The 17,478-nt window shown below is 39.4% G+C and overlaps 1 long non-coding RNA gene across 15 annotated transcripts in view; it reads right to left on the bottom strand.

Annotated features, from left to right (window-relative positions):
* Window positions 1-17,478, bottom strand: part of LOC105666653 — a 410,566-nt gene that overhangs the window by 179,888 nt on the left and 213,200 nt on the right. For 12 of the 15 annotated variants that reach the window (XR_007227027.1, XR_007227028.1, XR_007227038.1 and 9 more), the window contains one exon: window positions 3,982-4,026. This is a non-coding gene — a long non-coding RNA (uncharacterized LOC105666653). Of the gene's footprint in view, window positions 1-3,981; window positions 4,027-9,092; window positions 9,268-17,478 lie in introns of those variants that run through there. The other 3 variants (XR_007227022.1, XR_007227023.1, XR_007227039.1) reach the window with 2 other exon arrangements.

Raw genomic sequence — 17,478 nt, 5'->3', positions numbered from 1 at the left:
AAAAGTGATGGTAGGTAGAATTCGAAAGGTGAGTGAAAGTATCTGATTTGGAATGTTCCATATTTCTAAATAATTTTCAGCATCGATTGTTCGATATTCTAAGGAAATAAGAATTTATGGAATAATCTTGAAAAATCGCTAAAAGGGCTATTGGTAATTTCTATTTATCAGCTAAAATTCGTCAGCAGCTATTACATTTAATTTCACTTAATATTGTTCTTATTAAATTATTCTCTTCAGAGACGAATGATTTTAGTCACTGGATGGTGGGCTTTAATTCAGAGAAATAAATTAAAGCAGTGGGAAATATTTTATTCGAACCCTGTGAGCTTTTGACGCAGCTTTTTCAGCGAAACGTATATGCACGCTATATTATAAGTCTATGCAATTATATTGTATAGTGATCATAAATTTAATTATATTACAGATAATATATTTCATTATATTACAGATATTATTGCGTACTATATATTAATTATATAGAGTATATAATATTGTTAGCTTTGTATTTTGTTATATACGAGCCATGGTCCTTTAAAAATTTGCAATTACTTTAAATTTGTAGGGGATTTTTTTAAGACTAATTTGAAAATATTTATGCAAAATTTACTTGCGGGAGTTTGTTGTTGAAAAAATCGGGGGAAAGACCATCGAAAGGAAACGCAGGTTGCTTGATAGAATTTTAAGAAAGAAAATGCGACAATAGTATTTTATATTAACAAAATATACTCGGAGAAAAATTGCAAATCTCTTGTGAATTTCTTTCTGAATGTTTTTAGTCGCTGGATGATAGGCTTTGAACGAAATAATATCAACTTTCTTCGACCAAGACAGCTTCGACTTTCGAATTAGAACAAGCAAGAGATAATGAAAACGACGTTGAAGTGGAATAAAAAATGAATAAGAAAGGGAGGGCGAGTAATATTTTGAAAAAAAGAAGACATAGAAGGGAAAATAAAATAAAATAAAATAGAGAAGAAGAAATAAATAAAGCAGAGAGGTGAAAATTTCAAAACTTCTGCCCACTTTCGGTCTCGCTGGCTCTCGCCATCGTGTATTCGTTGTACCAAGGGACTTCTCCGATCAATTGCAATCAATTTGAGAGCGGCGAGAGTGTCCCGGCCGGGACACGATTCAACTTCCACGACCAAATTCCATTTTTTTTTTTATTTTTCATTTTTATCTTTTTCCACAGGCCTAGCGACCACGTGTTTGCTTTTATTTCCATCATATTTAGCCGCCATGCGATGTTTGATAACACTCGGCGATCGCTCGAGAATACCATCTCCACGATAAAAAGTTTAAACATCGCGTCACGGGATAATTTCGAAATGTCCGCCACGCGAGAAAAAATAAAAATAAAAAAAAAAAAAAATAGAAAAGAAATGCACTCGTTTCGTTAGATTAACAATATGGCTATGCAGTATGAATTTCCGTAGAGCGACAATCCGCTTAATTTTGTCCTTTTCTAGCCGCTAATGAATTGCTCGATAATTGAGTTCTTTAGCTTTCACATTTTTATTCGGATTTCCTCGAGTACTCGTATCCCTTGTTGATTACTTCTGCCGAAAGTACGAGATTTTCATACAATTTTTAATTTTATATAGACAATAGTTTAAAACAACAAGTTGCTATCCAAGCTGCCTGAATCAATTAGAATATAATTCGTCGATTAAAAATTACATCGGACGAATTACACGCGTTTTCAACTGCGGACCGGACGACGAGCTCTCGGCGAGGACGTCGCGGATTTCCATCGTTGGCGAGCAGCGTTAAACCGAGTCGGCCGTCATAACGTTGGCGATCGGTGAAATTTTCCGAACCGTAGCGCAAACAGCCCGAGTTTGACTTCATTTGGACGGGCGTTCGCGCGCGGCACAAGGCAGACAGAGAGGATAATAAGGTCGCCGGTGCATGCATCCTGCTGCACTTCCTGCGGCCGACTGCGACCGCGTGACGCGCATGTGCGCTCGAAATTCCCAATTTTCGACTGGGTCGGGACTGTGCGCCCCTTTTTCCAACGATTCCATTTTCCGAAGCCACGGTTTTCCAAATCGCCGCAAATTGCTGTCCGATGGAAGCCCCTCGCTACCTGGCAGCCACGAGTTAGCCAAAGTCTCGTTTCACGTGTGTCTGATCGCGTTATGAGCCGGACTTTCATGGCCTCCCGTGGATTCCCGTGTTCGTGTGTGAGTTCCAGTTGACGAAATTCACGCAGGAATTACCAACCATAATTGAAATTGTAGCTTACTATCCTACTTCTTCCGTCCTTTAGATTCCGACTTTCTTTCGTCCGCCACCGCACACGTGTCGTATAATACGATAATTTTCGATATCGTTGTTCGCACGGTTCTGTCCAAAGCATATTCCATCAAGATTAACACCGATTTTATCAGTGTCCAGATAGACGAAATCTGAGTTTCGAATTTTTATTTCAAGCTGTACATTCTTTATGTAAATTCTCGCGTTAGCAACATTCGAGAAACTGATTGATCGTATAATACGAGAATCTGCATAAAGTTGGACGAGCGGCAGAAATGGCGATGAATGTACAATTTGGAATTCAATTTCGGAACCGGTCATTCCACCGGGCCTGCTAACTTCAGCGTTAATTAATGCGCGTATTTCTTATTAATTTTCGAATACTTTAGACACCAAAAATATTCGCAGTTCCTCGAGCGAAAGTAATCGACCGAAGATAATACGACTCGAGCGATTTTATCCGAATGCCTTTAATTTTCCATATCGCGAAAACACCTTGATCAAGAGAAGTTCGTATTTGCCAAGACACCTGGGATGTTTGGTAGGTTCGCAGTCAGTTGATGACAAGTGAATGGTAAAAATCAGAGGTGTAGAGATTCGATCGATTTCTACGTTTCGTAGCGTATAATCTTCGAAAAGAAGTGGCGTTTTTTGATTTTCCAGCAGTTCCCTTCTCGTTCGGTCGGTTCGTTCGTTTTTAACCGTCTGCACGGCAAATGTGTTAGGTAATTGGATTATCAAGTGGCAGAAGGTAATTAGCCTGGCTTTCAAGAGATATGCTTTCCCCGAGACTTTCGGAAATAAGTTTCCAAAGAAACGGCTCGAGCAATTTTTTATCCCGAATTCAATTTCCCCCTTGAAATTAGTTGATTCGTCTAGACGCACCGTATGCTTCATTCTACGTGTGTATTTACTTTTTTCACGGACTGTACGATACACTCGTCACGACTCGCGCGATAGGATCACTGATTTGTTATTTAAAATGGCACGAGGAATTATCAAATTTTTAATTGAAAATATTCCCCGCTATAGGAAAATCTTGTAATGCATCGTCGTATGAAAATCCCTCAGAGACGGAAAAAGATGTGAAAGTTTTGTAGCAGCACGATGATAGGAGCTTTTTCCCCTCTCATTTTCCCCGTATTCCGATTGTCTGTTTTTCCCGGCATTAAGCATCGGAAATTTCGATGGAGGCAGAAAATTAAAAGCAGCGAATTATTTTGTTTTGCTATAGGTATAAAAAATAGTAGCTTTCCATGGCGCATAAATTTAGCAAATAAAAAAGATTTCTCTTTTAATTACAGCTAAAAGATTTTTAGCAATGTAATTTGAAATTAACTGCGAATGTCACAAGTCCCAACGTTTTCCCCTGTTAAAAAAAAAAAAAAGATCGAAATAAAATATATCGAAAGCCCCTTTAGTTTGCAATTTTTTCGATTTTATCGTCCGTAAATAAGTCGATAAACAAAATTTTATCGAACGAAATAAACAATTTAATTTACGATCGCTGTATATTTAATGGATCCTTGCACGAGTTAACCGACAAATAGAAAACGTATTTCTTCCAAATTAACCAAAAAATTAACCAAATTGCAAAATATTTAAGAACAAAGGTACGATAAATAATAATTACCTTTTGAGAAAATACGATCAAAGATTTACGTGTATCTTAAAACTTGTTCGATTCCATTGTCAGTAAATAAAACAAAATAAACTCACCAAAATGACGAGCCGACGGTAAAAAGGGGGAAGGTGGAGCATCTCCTAGAAAACAAAAATTTATTTTTCAATGTACAATGTCACAGCTTGGTATTACATCAAAACAAAATATTTTGTTCCGCGTCATTTTCAACTTTTACTTTTAACTTTTGATCGATTTTAAATGGCACACGAAGGGGGCATTTTTGTTTCGAAAAGAATACAGCAAAAACTCATTGAAAAACACAATTTCTCTTTCTAATTGATAGCATTGAAAGTGTTAGTTGTCAGGCTATAACAAGTCTCTCTTTCTATTTACCTGTTTTATTTCTTTCTTTCGAAAAATGTATTTTGCCCCTTTTGGCATTAAAAATTACAATATTGCGACGAAATGAAAAAAAGAAGAAAAAGGAAACAATCCTGCCATCATCGGTAGAATGTAATTCCTAAGCTAAACAAAATTATTAACGTCATAGTAAAAAGCGAACGACTTGAAAGTGCACGCGATTTCACGACATAAACGGTGTTTTTCAAAATGAAAACAACTATCATCGCGATCCTTCCATTGGGATATTTACAATCCACGACACATAACGGATTAAACTATTAAAAAAGGCTCAGTGTCTTGCAAATGCTGTTGAAATTGCTACGGCGCGAAATCGACATGGTCCGTTTTTCCTGCCGTGGACAAACGCGAACACGAGTGTGGAACGAGGCTGAATCAACTCGCAGTTATCCTTGGAGCCTGTTCCCGGCGCAACAATTTGGCCGATCGATTTTTCCCGCGGCTCTCGATTTCATGCTCGTTGATGGACAATTAGCAGCGATACAGTGCGAAAGCAAAGCAGCCAGCGGACCGGGCAATATCGGGGAACAGAGGTCGCGAGCCGTCGGTGTCATGTTCGAAGCGCAATTAGAATCGCATTACACTTGACCCCGCGGAACGCTAATAATTGTCGATCCACCGCTAATAAACGGCTTACTCAATGGGAGAAGCAGACCAGCCTCGGAAACATATTTCGAGACGCGTGCAGCGTACCACACGCGACGTTTCGTTTACGACCGCGTTAATTAGCTTTGTCCGCGAGTTGCTTCTGTTCCGCGATGATTAATCACGTGGTTCTCGTCGACCCGTCGTCCAACCGACGACGACGCCGACGACGATGATGACGAGCGATCGCCGACCTCGATGATCATTAGTTCGTCTCGTTACGATCCGCGTCTATCTCTTCTTCTCCATGTTTCACGACCTCTCTTTCCATCTCCGAACTGCTCCATATTTTACTTCGTTTTATTCGCTTGTTTACGGCTTGCGCGTTCTATGGCGCACGACGATTCGTACGATAGGAAGAATCAGATTAACGGGAGAAAGTAGACGCGATAGGCTCAAGGTGTTCAAGGAGGATAAAAGAGTCTTGTCGAGGTGCAAATTTATTTTATTTGCCTATCGATTGCGTTGCGGGTTCGGTGGAGTTCTCGTCGGAAAAGGAGACGGCAAACTGAAAAATCAGAAGATTGAAACGCGTGGAAATTTATTAATTTAGCACTTGGTGTGCGAGGAATGGGTGGAGTGTCCGGATTCTGAAGGTTTGAGATCCGAAGATAGAAGAAGGTTCCGCTGAACGTAGGAATCTTCGATGTGCGGCTTGCGGATTATTTGCAAGATAATGATGACAAAGTGTTGCGATAACAGAACAGTAAATGTGGCCTAACCGAAGCACATCCGACAGTCCAAGAGTATGAACATTCTTAAAGAACTTTGCCAATCTACAGATAAAGGCAAGAGCCAAAGAAGATATTCCTGATCATCCCAAATAGCAATATTTAATGGCCCAAAACTTTTGCCTGTTTATGCTCACGTCTGAAACGTATCCTTCCAGTCTGCGTTCCTAATGCATGGACGTAAAACGTTGAGAAGACGATAGCAGGATGACAAGTCCTATGGAAGTTTCTTAAAGCTACTAAGAATCCAAGGAACTGGATCGATGCTCGTACGACGATCTGACCGTGTGTCTCTGGCCGCCAGTGTGAATCAGCCTTTATATCTTTGTGCTAATCTAATGGAAATCAAAGTAAAGGAAACAGACAACCGGAAACAAGTAACCAGGAGCGTGCAGGTCGTGGGCCAATCTCCTCCTCTTAAAGGTTTCCTTTCATTTTCATTAGGCACGTCCTTCGGATCCTCGAGTAAGGATTCGGATTTAGGTTCGTAGGAGGACGTTAGCTGCGCGCACCAACGTTCCCGGATCGATCCCCCTCGAGCGAAAGGGGGTTGCGACGGAGCCGCCCTCTTCGTCAGCAGGAACCCCAACATTTTGAGCGGCGAAAACGACGCCAGGAACCCCTGCGGCCCGTTCGTTCGAGCCAGTACCCGAGGGGAATGTACTTTCATTGTAGAGACAACCTACACCAACCGACTGGTCCCTCTCGTCACACGGAGCTGTAGCTTGATAAACCGCGTAAATCAGGACGGAAGAAAAAGCGTGGCGAAACCTGCGAGTTATTGGGTCATCGAACGACTATCTCGGCGGGGAATAATATTCAAGATCGCGTCTTTCAACGAGCAGCTTTTTATCCGCAGAATATAGCTTCCAAGGTGGAAGACTCGTCTCTTTTTCAGAGAGCTGCTTCTCTCCTCTACGGACATCACGAACGATCATCTTGCATGATTTTTTGTTTACTCGTTAGGTCATCCAAACAGGTGCGCAACTTATCGAGCCGTGTGCTTGTGATATCGGCTTCTATTTGTGGAATTTGTCCGTGGACGGTTGAATTTGAAATGGTAATCGGAATCTCGTAACAGGAGAATTTAGAAAATTAGAAACAATAGAAGATTAGATCGATGTAGGTTTACGGGATGGCGCGTTCAATGAGAAGTAAAATAACGTGATACTTTGAAAGTTCAATTAGGAACAATAAAAAAAGGAAATTCCCAAATACAGATACAGATTCGTTTCCTGTTCTTCAACATGTGATTTATGAGACTCGCGAGAGCTTCAGATCGTAACAGAAATTTAAGATTAATTTTCTTACAACGATGCATCGGTATCTTTTCCCTTCCAAGGCATATTTTATAGCGATCGCAACCCTCGAAACCAGCTTTGTCACAATGAGAGAAACTTTTTGTTACTGAAAAATCCACTCTGAATATGCCACGTTATTCATCCATCACCTTGAAGACTAAACTTCTCTCTTCTCTTACAATTAGACATTATCTGCAACAATTATCTGCTAAATCTATAAGTTGATTCCATTATGATACTTCTAAGATGGCTTGGTTTCTACTTGTTTTTACGAAATGGGAGCCCGCATGTATATGAAACACATTAATCACTCGCGGAGTGGACATCTTTTTGTTACGAGACGTCCTCGTCTCTAGATTAATTTATCGACGTCTTTCCCATTCTTCCCCTTAGTTTCGTCTGCCTTGAAATTGCATTATGCATAAGAAACTATATACCGTTCCATTGGGAAAATGACACTGACGAAGAAATAATATTTGAATAATTAATAGTAAGAGGAGATATTTTCCAAAAATCCTTTATATTGTATTTCGCATATAAAAGTGTTTTAACGCTTGAAGGATATCGTCACATTTCCTTTAAATAGAAAAATTGATACGGTTAATCAAGAGGAATGAAACATCCTACTATTTATTTAATGCTGCAAAATTATTGTTTGCAGCTATTGCGAATAACGATATTTCCATGATATCTATTTTTCACAATACTTCTTCAGGTCATAATAACTCGCGCAACAAAGTTGCGATATTTTTAGCGCACGATCTTAAGGTATCGTGACGAGAATAAACCATCCCTTAATGGACGTGTCCTTGCGTCGAGAATGATCCTTCAAGATATTTAAAAACACGCTACTTACTGCAATGTAATTCTCATTATCAAAGAGAGCAGCAGCGGTGATAAGACAGAATTCTCGTCATCCGTGATAGCCTTTAAGGATTAATATTCTACATAATCCAAATGTGCCTAAGTTTGTTTATGACGCGAGTATTTGTCGAACTGCTGGCAGTTTTCCTCTATTCGAAGTCTGTACGACTATGCGGATTACATTTTATATGGTTGCTTTCAAAAAATAGCCATTAGCCGCGCATTGTAAAAATTGCAGAAATTGCAAAGTAGAAAATTAACTTGGAATAAACGGTTCTGCAAGGATAATAACCATATCTCAGTTAAATATAATACTCTTGACGACGTGGAAGGATAAGTTGAAGCTGATTACAGTTGTAAGTATTACACAAAGACGGCCAGATTACCGCAAATCCGTATCGTTCTATCCGAAATGTTCAACATTGCCTTTGAGCAGATTAAACGTTGGCTGGTCGTGGCGATCGTGAAAGGCATTAACGCGAGGCTGATCGTCAAAAATTCCGTTTTTGCTAATATAAACGGAACCATTTAGCGGAATCGCGGGATGACAGTGGTCGCTAAGTGAATAAGCGAGGCCTCGTACGAATTCAAATATCGAAGAAACCGGGTGTATCGTTGAATAATGCATGGCAAAATAATTATTAAAGAGAAATTGCCAGCAGGTTAGCAGTTGAAGGCTGATGACCCAACCATCGGTATGTTCGTTAACGTCTCTCGAGTAATAACGATCGCTATACAATATTTTCTGTGAAGCATTTTCTTAGAACTTCTTGACCTGTGTCTCAAGTTTCAGCTGACGCGTGTTAGGGCAACTCCATAAATTTTCTACAATTTTTTCCCGCTGCTAATAAATACGTCTCCGCTAATCCGGAGATTTTATCGTGGCGGAGAAGAACATGGGACTGCGCGGGAATTTTTAATTACAGGAAACTTAATTTATCCTCGTTGTGTTTCTCTGAACGATGGAGGAAGAAATTTTGCTCTACGATAGTGGCTGCACGATTTTGTAATGGCAAAGACGATCGAACAGGACAGGATTTGTTTCATCGCGCTGTTGCCTGTGTCTCGTGTCCACTTCTCGAGTAGGTGTCGCGTGTTAAGGAACAGCCTGTATATTGTCAATGGCGATGAAACAGACGGACACAGCGAGGGGAGAAAATAAAGCGTCGTCTGGTCGAATAAATTCCAACGTCTCGGCCACGAACAAAGCAACAGACCCGTCTTCGTCAACGTGATCTCGCTCACCTTCGTAGCAACGTTGCAGTTGCTTCTAGCTGGCACGAGGCAGCCGATCGCGTTGTTTCTTTTCCTCGGAACGGTGCTCGTGATCTCCATTTGTCGCTGGTCGATCCATGAATGAACCAGCCAACCGGTGGGATCGTGAATCAAGCGAGCGATCGAGGAACGGGAACTTGGTCGAACCATCAAAGAGCAACTGTCTGCGAGTATGCGAGAGATTCAAGTGGCGATTATTTACAAATTCCCTGGTTGGCGGTTCGCTCACGTTGGCGCGGTATTTACGATATTTGGCGGGTCTCCAGCGCAGCTATTTCCGCACGAGCGATGCCTTAATTCTCTTGGTTAGTCAGCACGGCTTTGTATTTTTAGACCTTTTCCACACCGAGAATAGAAGTGGCGCGTCAAACGTATCGTTCAATTTCTTCCTTCGAATATTTTCTACGACGACGTTCAGCCCTGTGTTTCATAATGTTTGGCTGCTTTCCAATTTGCTGCTGTACTCTGTTACGCGATTAACGTTTCGCACCTTTCGCTACTCGCGCGGCTCCGCTGTGGTCCCGTCAGGATATTCCATGATTCTTCGGCGCGGTGGTTCTTGACCTTTTCCAAGTTGCACAACAGTGACCACAACGTGTTACGAATAAACTTTACGAATGATCCGAATATCTTCGGTTACCGATCAGCATTATCGACGAGAGGTTTTTTACTTTGGTTGCTGATGACCGTTATATGTGGCAAAATCTTTTGCATTATTCGTGAGATAATTTTTATTCGTCGCGCATAACGCATTATCGATGGCGCAAATCTTTTTGAGTTGCTCGATCCACCGAGCGAGCAATTAGCTGGACAAAAAACGAATAGAAGATCCGTAACGAGCAATGTCGATTAAAAATCACTGGTTTGCCCATTAACGAGACTGACACGTCAACGAATGTTGCTAAATTATGTAAATTAACTGGTCAATAGCAATAACAATTATTTGGGCTGGTTATAATGTCGCAGTAATAGAATATAAATAATAAATCACGAGAAGTAAAACACGATGGTAATGGAATAATAATTTTAGGACAGTGGCAAAAACGATCTAAATTGGAGTTAAATTTTGATATGTACGTGTACAATTATGAAGATTTAATGAGGTTTCTATTGAGATTTTCCTACAGATTCAATGAACTTTGCGTATTGAGTATAAGAGCATTTTTCGTTTTTCAATGAAATCATCGGTTTTCTTATCTACGTAGAGGTATAGTAAGAGTATGAGAATGTGAACGCTATTGTTAGAACAGTTCACTTGCGGGTTCAGTTATATATACACTATGCTGGCCAAAGTATGAGGCCAACTAGCAAGCTCAAGTTACTGTTGTCATTCCAAAGAATTGTACATTTGCATACCAATACACAATTTACCGTGAACATATTTTTCAAACGTAAGAAAAATTTATTCTTGGCAATATTTCTCTAGAAGCAATCGTGAAGCTTCTTTGTTGCAAAAAGTCATTGGAAGAAATAGCATACACGATATTATTTAATAAGATCTTAAGTCCACAAAATATCAATATTCCTAAATTCTCCTTATAAAAAATATTATCCCCTTAATATCCAGTCGCAAATGATTCTCCTCTCCAAGCGTCGAGCTCAAACTACCTAACCTCAAATTCCCAGACAGCACAAGTTCCAGTCGAGAAAGCTGAGAAAGGCTCATGGTTTCTCAAAATCTATTGAAAACTTAGACCAGCTAAAAAACAAGCCTTCTATCGTCCAATTACAAGTTGCCCCTTTCTCCAAATCTGTAGCTCAAACTACCTAACCTCAAATTCCCAGACTGCAACAAGTCCACATTGAGGGAGCTGAGAAAGGTCCATAGTTTCTCAAAATCTATTGAAAACTTAGGCCAACTAAAAAACAAGCCTTCTATCGTCCAATTACAAGTTGCCCCTTTCTCCAAATCTGTAGCTCAAACTACCTAACCTCAAATTCCCAGACAGCACAAGTTCGAGAAAGCTGAAAAAGGCCCATGGTTTCTCAAAATCTATTGAAAACTTAGACCAGCTAAAAACCAAGCCTTCTATCGTCCAATTACAAGTTGCCCCTTTCTCCAAATCTGTAGCTCAAACTGCCTAACCTCAAATTCCCAGACTGCAACAAGTCCACATTGAGGGAGCTGAGGAAGGTCCATAGTTTCTCAAAATCTATTGAAAACTTAGACCAACTAAAAAACAACCCTTCTGTCGTCCAATTACAAGATGTTCCCTTCTCCAAATCTCTAGTTCAAACTACCTAACCTCAAATTCTCAGACTGCAACAAGTTCCAGTCGAGGAAGCTGGGAAAGGCCCATGGTTTCTCAAAACCCATTGAAAACTTAGACTTCTATCGTCCAATTACAAGTTATTCTCCTCCCCAAATTTCTAGCTGAAACTATCTAATCTAGAATTGCCAGGCTCTAATGAACTCCAGCCAGGAAGACACATGGTGTCTCGACAAGAGGAGGGCGAAAACGGTTGCCTCGTCTTCGATTGCAAAACGCACTTTGGCCGGTGGTTAGGGGACACGCGTTAATTGTCCATTTAAACATCCACGGGCGGCGTTTCGCGATATTTGGCCGATCTCCAATACGCGTTTTCCGGAAGAGCAGCACGTCCAAAAGTGCCCACACCCTCTCTGTGCTTCCATCGGCCCCCTTTTCTCGTTGGGGTAAGCCGATGGAAATGCCCTCTTTGTCGAGGGGCGAACTTACGCTGCCAACCCCGATATTCGACTAGAAAGGACGTCACCCCTCCTCTTCCTCTCTCTCTTCCCCTCTTCTTCGCTCCCTTCGTGTCTGTTCTTTACCCTGTGCAGCCGTCCCATCCCCAAAATTACGTCCATAGTGAGAACGAGTGCAGCAGCGAGCCTCGTCCCTCGAAAGCAAACAAGAACGCATCGTGCACGGTTAAACGACACGTATTTGATCTGATATCGCGGAACGATAACAGTCATTATTTTTTACCGGCCCCGTATTTTCATCGAAGATTGCTAGGTACGGCGCACCAACAGCCCACTGATTGTCAATCGAACGAAATGAGTTGCCGAGGAGCGTACGTCTGTTTGAGGGCAACTCGCACATGGTTTTGCATCGTGGATTAAATGGCTCATGTTTTAGCGAACTATACACCAACTTTCATCTGTTTCCATTTGATTCTTCTTTCACGTTGACGATTCTGATTGCTGGTGACTAGTGAGTCATCTGGAGAGTGCGTTTTAGTGGTTGTTCGTGCTGGCTTAGCAAGTAACAAGTCTACACCTTTTTCAATTAGCAAACTGTCCTATTTATGATATATTATCATTTATAATAACAATCTATCGGTCGTATTTCACAAATTGGTTGCCAAAGGAAGCAGAAACATCCGCACACCTTCTCCTGAACTTTCCCGAGATTTCCATCCGCGAAATATTCCCGACAAAATTTCTCTGACGTTGCTCATTCGAATAGAAAAGTACACAATCGTTTAGGATAAAAAAATCTTAAAAATTCGTTCCTAAGAGAGAAAAAAGCACTTCGGAGAAAATCTTTCTGTTTTGTTGATTAAGGTTTAATGTCATCTGAATAACGCGGTTATTAGCGACGACACCGTAGGATGGTGCGTCCGTCCCACGTTGAAGTATTTTACTGGCTACCCTACTTTCCTTAATGAATTTCAGTAAGTCGTGGATTTTCTCATCCGCTAGATCTGAGAACGTTCCTCTCGCAAGTTCAAATTCGCATTCACGGAAGCATCTTCGTTCGCCGTTGGGGAAACGTCGATAGTCGTCCTGGATGAGGAAAATGCGCAACGATTGGCGACAAAAATCAGAAAATTCCGCCGGCTGCGCGGAGAAGCAGCTACTTTGAAACAAATACGCCTCTTTCGGGCCGTGGCAGTCGTTCCGTACCATAAATTTCGAAGACGCGACCCCGTCGTGATTCATCGTTTATCTGTTTCACGACGTTAAACGCGTCTCCAGCTGAAAGCACCCTTCTCCTTCGCTTGCGGCGAGGGGAAGAAGAGACGAGCGACGTGTAACAGGGAAAAGGGAGACAGATAGGCAGGAACCGGCCGGCTGAAAAAGACGTCCGCCACTTCTTTCATTGACCCGTTGCCGGCATCTTAAATGTGAAAACTCTGTCGTCTAACATTCTTCCTTCTTCTTTCTGTTTCCTTTCCTCCTTTTCTGTTTCGTAGAATCGCGTGAATGGATGGAGAGGAGAGGAAGCCCGCGATGGAAATGAAAACACGACACGTCCGCGTCTCGTTCTCTTGTAATTCCTGATTAACGCCACTATGAAGCTTTGTTTTAAATAAAATAGAGATTCGGTCGCGTCTGAATGCCCAGGCCATTAACGACGAGGGCAAGGTGAATAGAAGAAGTTTGATAGAATCAACGCAAAAAGTATGAATAATATTTCTTCTGTTTATTCTCGCTTTGTCAGTATGCAGCTGTCTTTCCCTTATTTTTATTCGTTGCGCGTAGCAAGCGAAACGTAACTCGAATACTTCGAAATGAATGTTCCTCGGATCTGGAATTTTTTCACAAATTTCTTCGGCACTTAGCGATCCTTCCCTCTCGTTTAAACGACCTTCTCGTCTATGATTTTTTCCCTAACGATTTAAAAAATTATTCTTACGAATAATCTTCGCTCTGATTATTCCAGCTTTGTCTTTCTCTTATTTGATTCGTCGTATAACAGCAAGTGGGACGTAAAACGGCGTAATAGAAAAGAATAACGACAATAAAAGTGTGCTTTATGTGTGCATTACTGCTGAACCATCTTAGAGTGTTTTTTTTTTTTTTTTTTTTTTTTTTTTTTAAGAAATCTAATATTCCATGCATATGGCAAACCTTAGATTCTACTGTTGGAGTTATTTAGTTAAAAACTTTAACTTTTTATTTAAAAAATTTCAAATAAAAATTGATTTTAATCCATATGTAACTTATTTTCGATAAGTAAAAGTAATTAACGCCTTTTCAGAGTGGAAAAGCAACAGAACCAAGTCATCTGGGTAAAAAGAAACGATTATTGTTTCAAGTATAATATCTTTTTCTCGACGGCGACAGAAATAAAATTCCCGACCCTTAACATTCGAGTATAATTAATTTATAGAGAAATATTCGAGTAATTCAGCTTCCCTGCGAAGTGAATCAAATAATATTCCTGGTTTTGTCTTCGAAAGAAATTGCTACTTGCCGAGTAATTTCGACTTAATTAACAAATAACATTAATAGCGTTAGATTAAAACGCCATACCGCGAAATAATTCCAATCGAGGCTTGTCAAGTTTTGACACGCTTCAACATTGTAAAAAAAAAAAAAAAAAGGAAGAATGATAAAGGATCGCGAGTAATTAAAAATGTTCGGAGATAATCAACGTAAGATATGATTACGTTAATCAGAGAGTATTCTATCGAACACGTTCAATGTTGCAAATAATTCGTACGTTTCGCTAGTGAATCATTTCATCGAGAAAGAGTTGAAAATGAGCGGATGAATACAGACATCAAGCAGGTATCCATCGCGAGGAATGGCGCCGCTCGATCCTCCCACGCAGCATCTTATTCAAGGATGACAGGTTTGCAGTGAAATAAACTGACCAAACCCGGAACGCCTCTCTCCACTTCCTACAATCCTGTTTATTCCTTGTCTCTAATCGCGACGTCTCATTTAGTACGTTTCTATCGCATAGAATAATTTAACAAATTTCGAAAATTCACTGTTTGATCTTTAGCAAAATTCTTGTTGCTTAATTTTTGCTCCACCTTTCGAGGAATATTAATATTAATTATTTTTATCAGCGAGGCAGATTCGTAGACGTATTTGTTTCGATCGCTGGTTCAGGCATTTAAAATGTTAAGCTTTCGATCGATCGGAGCATCTAAAATCTCTTCGATATCATTTTATATATAGTGAAAGGTATAATATTTAGTAGTTGGAATTTTTTATTAATACGGAAACCACTGTATATGACATTTTTTGAAGAACAAACGAACGTTCAAGGATTTTGTTATTAACATTCAATAATAAATAATATACTGCATAGTGCAGAAGTAGAATTTTTGATTTGTGTAAGAAAGACATCTTATTTTTCCTTAAACAAATGAGGTTCAAGGATTTTGTTATTAAGTTTCAATAATAAATAATATACTGCATACTGCAGAAGTAGAATTTTTGATTTGTGTAAGAAAGACATCTTATTTTTCCTTAAACAAATGAGGTTCAAGGATTTTGTTATTAAGTTTCAATAATAAAAATATACTGCATACTGCAGAAGTAGAATTTTTGATTGATATTAGAAAGACATATACATCTTATTTTTCCTTAAACAAATGACATTCAAGGATTTTGTTATTAAGTTTCAATAATAAAAATATACTGCATACTGCAGAAGTAGAATTTTTGATTGATATTAGAAAGACATATACATCTTATCTTTCCTCAAACAAATGAGGTTCCAGGATTTTGTTATTAAGTTTCAATAATAAATAATATACTGCATACTGCAGAAGTAGAATTTTTGATTGATATTAGAAAGACATATACATCTTATTTTTCCTCAAACAAATGACATTCAAGGATTTTGTTATTAAGTTTCAATAATAAAAATATACTGCATACTGCAGAAGTAGAATTTTTGATTGATATTAGAAAGACATATACATCTTATCTTTCCTCAAACAAATGAGGTTCCAGGATTTTGTTATTAAGTTTCAATAATAAAAATATACTGCATACTGCAGAAGTAGAATTTTTGATTGATATTAGAAAGACATATACATCTTATCTTTCCTCAAACAAATGAGGTTCCAGGATTTTGTTATTAAGTTTCAATAATAAAAATATACTGCATACTGCAGAAGTAGAATTTTTGATTGATATTAGAAAGACATATACATCTTATCTTTCCTCAAACAAATGAGGTTCCAGGATTTTGTTATTAAGTTTCAATAATAAATAATATACTGCATATTGCAGAAGTAGAATTTCCGAGACTCGAGAAAGGCACACGTATCTTATTTTTCCTTGAACAAATAAGAAATAAAAGTTTCAATAATAAATAATATACTGCATAATGCAGAAATAAAATTTCCTTATTTTTCCTTAAAAAAAGAGTACATAAATTTCCTCAGATTCTTCTCCACATCAAAAAGCGTAAAATTTGGTATTGTAATCTTCCATTAAGGAGGATGTAACGTTCTTTTCCATTCCAGTCAGGGGAATGATATTACCAACTCGTGATATGATTAAGTAATTAGTCAATTTAGAAACGTTCGATCGATAAAAATTCGCCAAGCTCGATATATCCAGTCTGCTCTTAAAAATACTCCATAACTTTCCACCATAAACGCTTGAGGGGAACCGATGGTACGTGGCAAGATCGCGCATCAATCGCTCTTGAAACAAGGAAAAAGAAGTTGGAATCTTCTCTCACGTGCTCGTTCCTCGTACCGTTGAACGATCGCTAAGACAATTGAACAAAACGATCCACGAAAAACTCTACTCTGTTCCTTTGGCCCTTAAAAAATCAATAATTTCTACGAACAAGAAAAAGGGAAGAACTGATACGCTGAGAGGCAGCAGTGGGAAAGAAAGCTGCGAGTTAGAAAAAGAGGAAACAACGTTAAAATAATGGAAAGAAAAAAATTCGAATAGAAACCCTGTTATCCTACTTTCTAGGGAAAAGAAGTAAAACGCGTATATGCTCGGTCTACCTTTCTACTCTTGAAATGTGTAACCTCCATAAAAGAAGTTAGTATAGCGAGACGTAGGGCATGGGATCGCAATGACCGAGTAAATAATCGAAAAATAAAAAAATACAGGACAAAGTTGGTGGTTCGTTTTACGTCGAATCGGTGGGGAAAAAAAACAGGAAGATCTGTTCTAGCGAAAATGTGAAGAGCCATCAGCGACAAATGGATCGTTCGATAACAACGCAACGATAAAGTTAGATAAGACGACGAAGAGAATTATAATAATCATCGTACAAATTGTACAAAGTATAAATGAAGAAATAGGTTGCAATCGTAGGATAACACGAACAGTTCAATTTCTGCATGATTTTAGAATAAAAGAAGATGTCAGCGGCGAAACCGATCGATTCCATTTTTGCTATGTGCTTCCGTCTCGGTAGACCGATATTCAATTCTCGAGAAACAAATGACCCAATTCGATAACTTTATTTGCGCAAAGAAAACCGGCCATCCAATTACTAACAAACTGCGAGGCAAATTCCGAAAATAATATTTACAACGTCAAGCCGCTGCTCTCTACGTTTCAATTTACCAAGTCCATCAATGCCTGTCGCCTCTCGCCGACTCAAATTAGCCTCAAGTACCGCAGCGCCGCGAGTACCTGCTAAAGTACCAAGGTACCAAGCGGCAA

This window comes from Bombus terrestris, chromosome 17 (genome assembly GCF_910591885.1).
Source record: "Bombus terrestris chromosome 17, iyBomTerr1.2, whole genome shotgun sequence".
Lineage (NCBI taxonomy): Eukaryota > Metazoa > Arthropoda > Insecta > Hymenoptera > Apidae > Bombus > Bombus terrestris.
The sequence above is the reverse complement of the archived record's forward strand: the minus strand, read 5'-3'. Positions and strand labels throughout refer to the sequence as shown.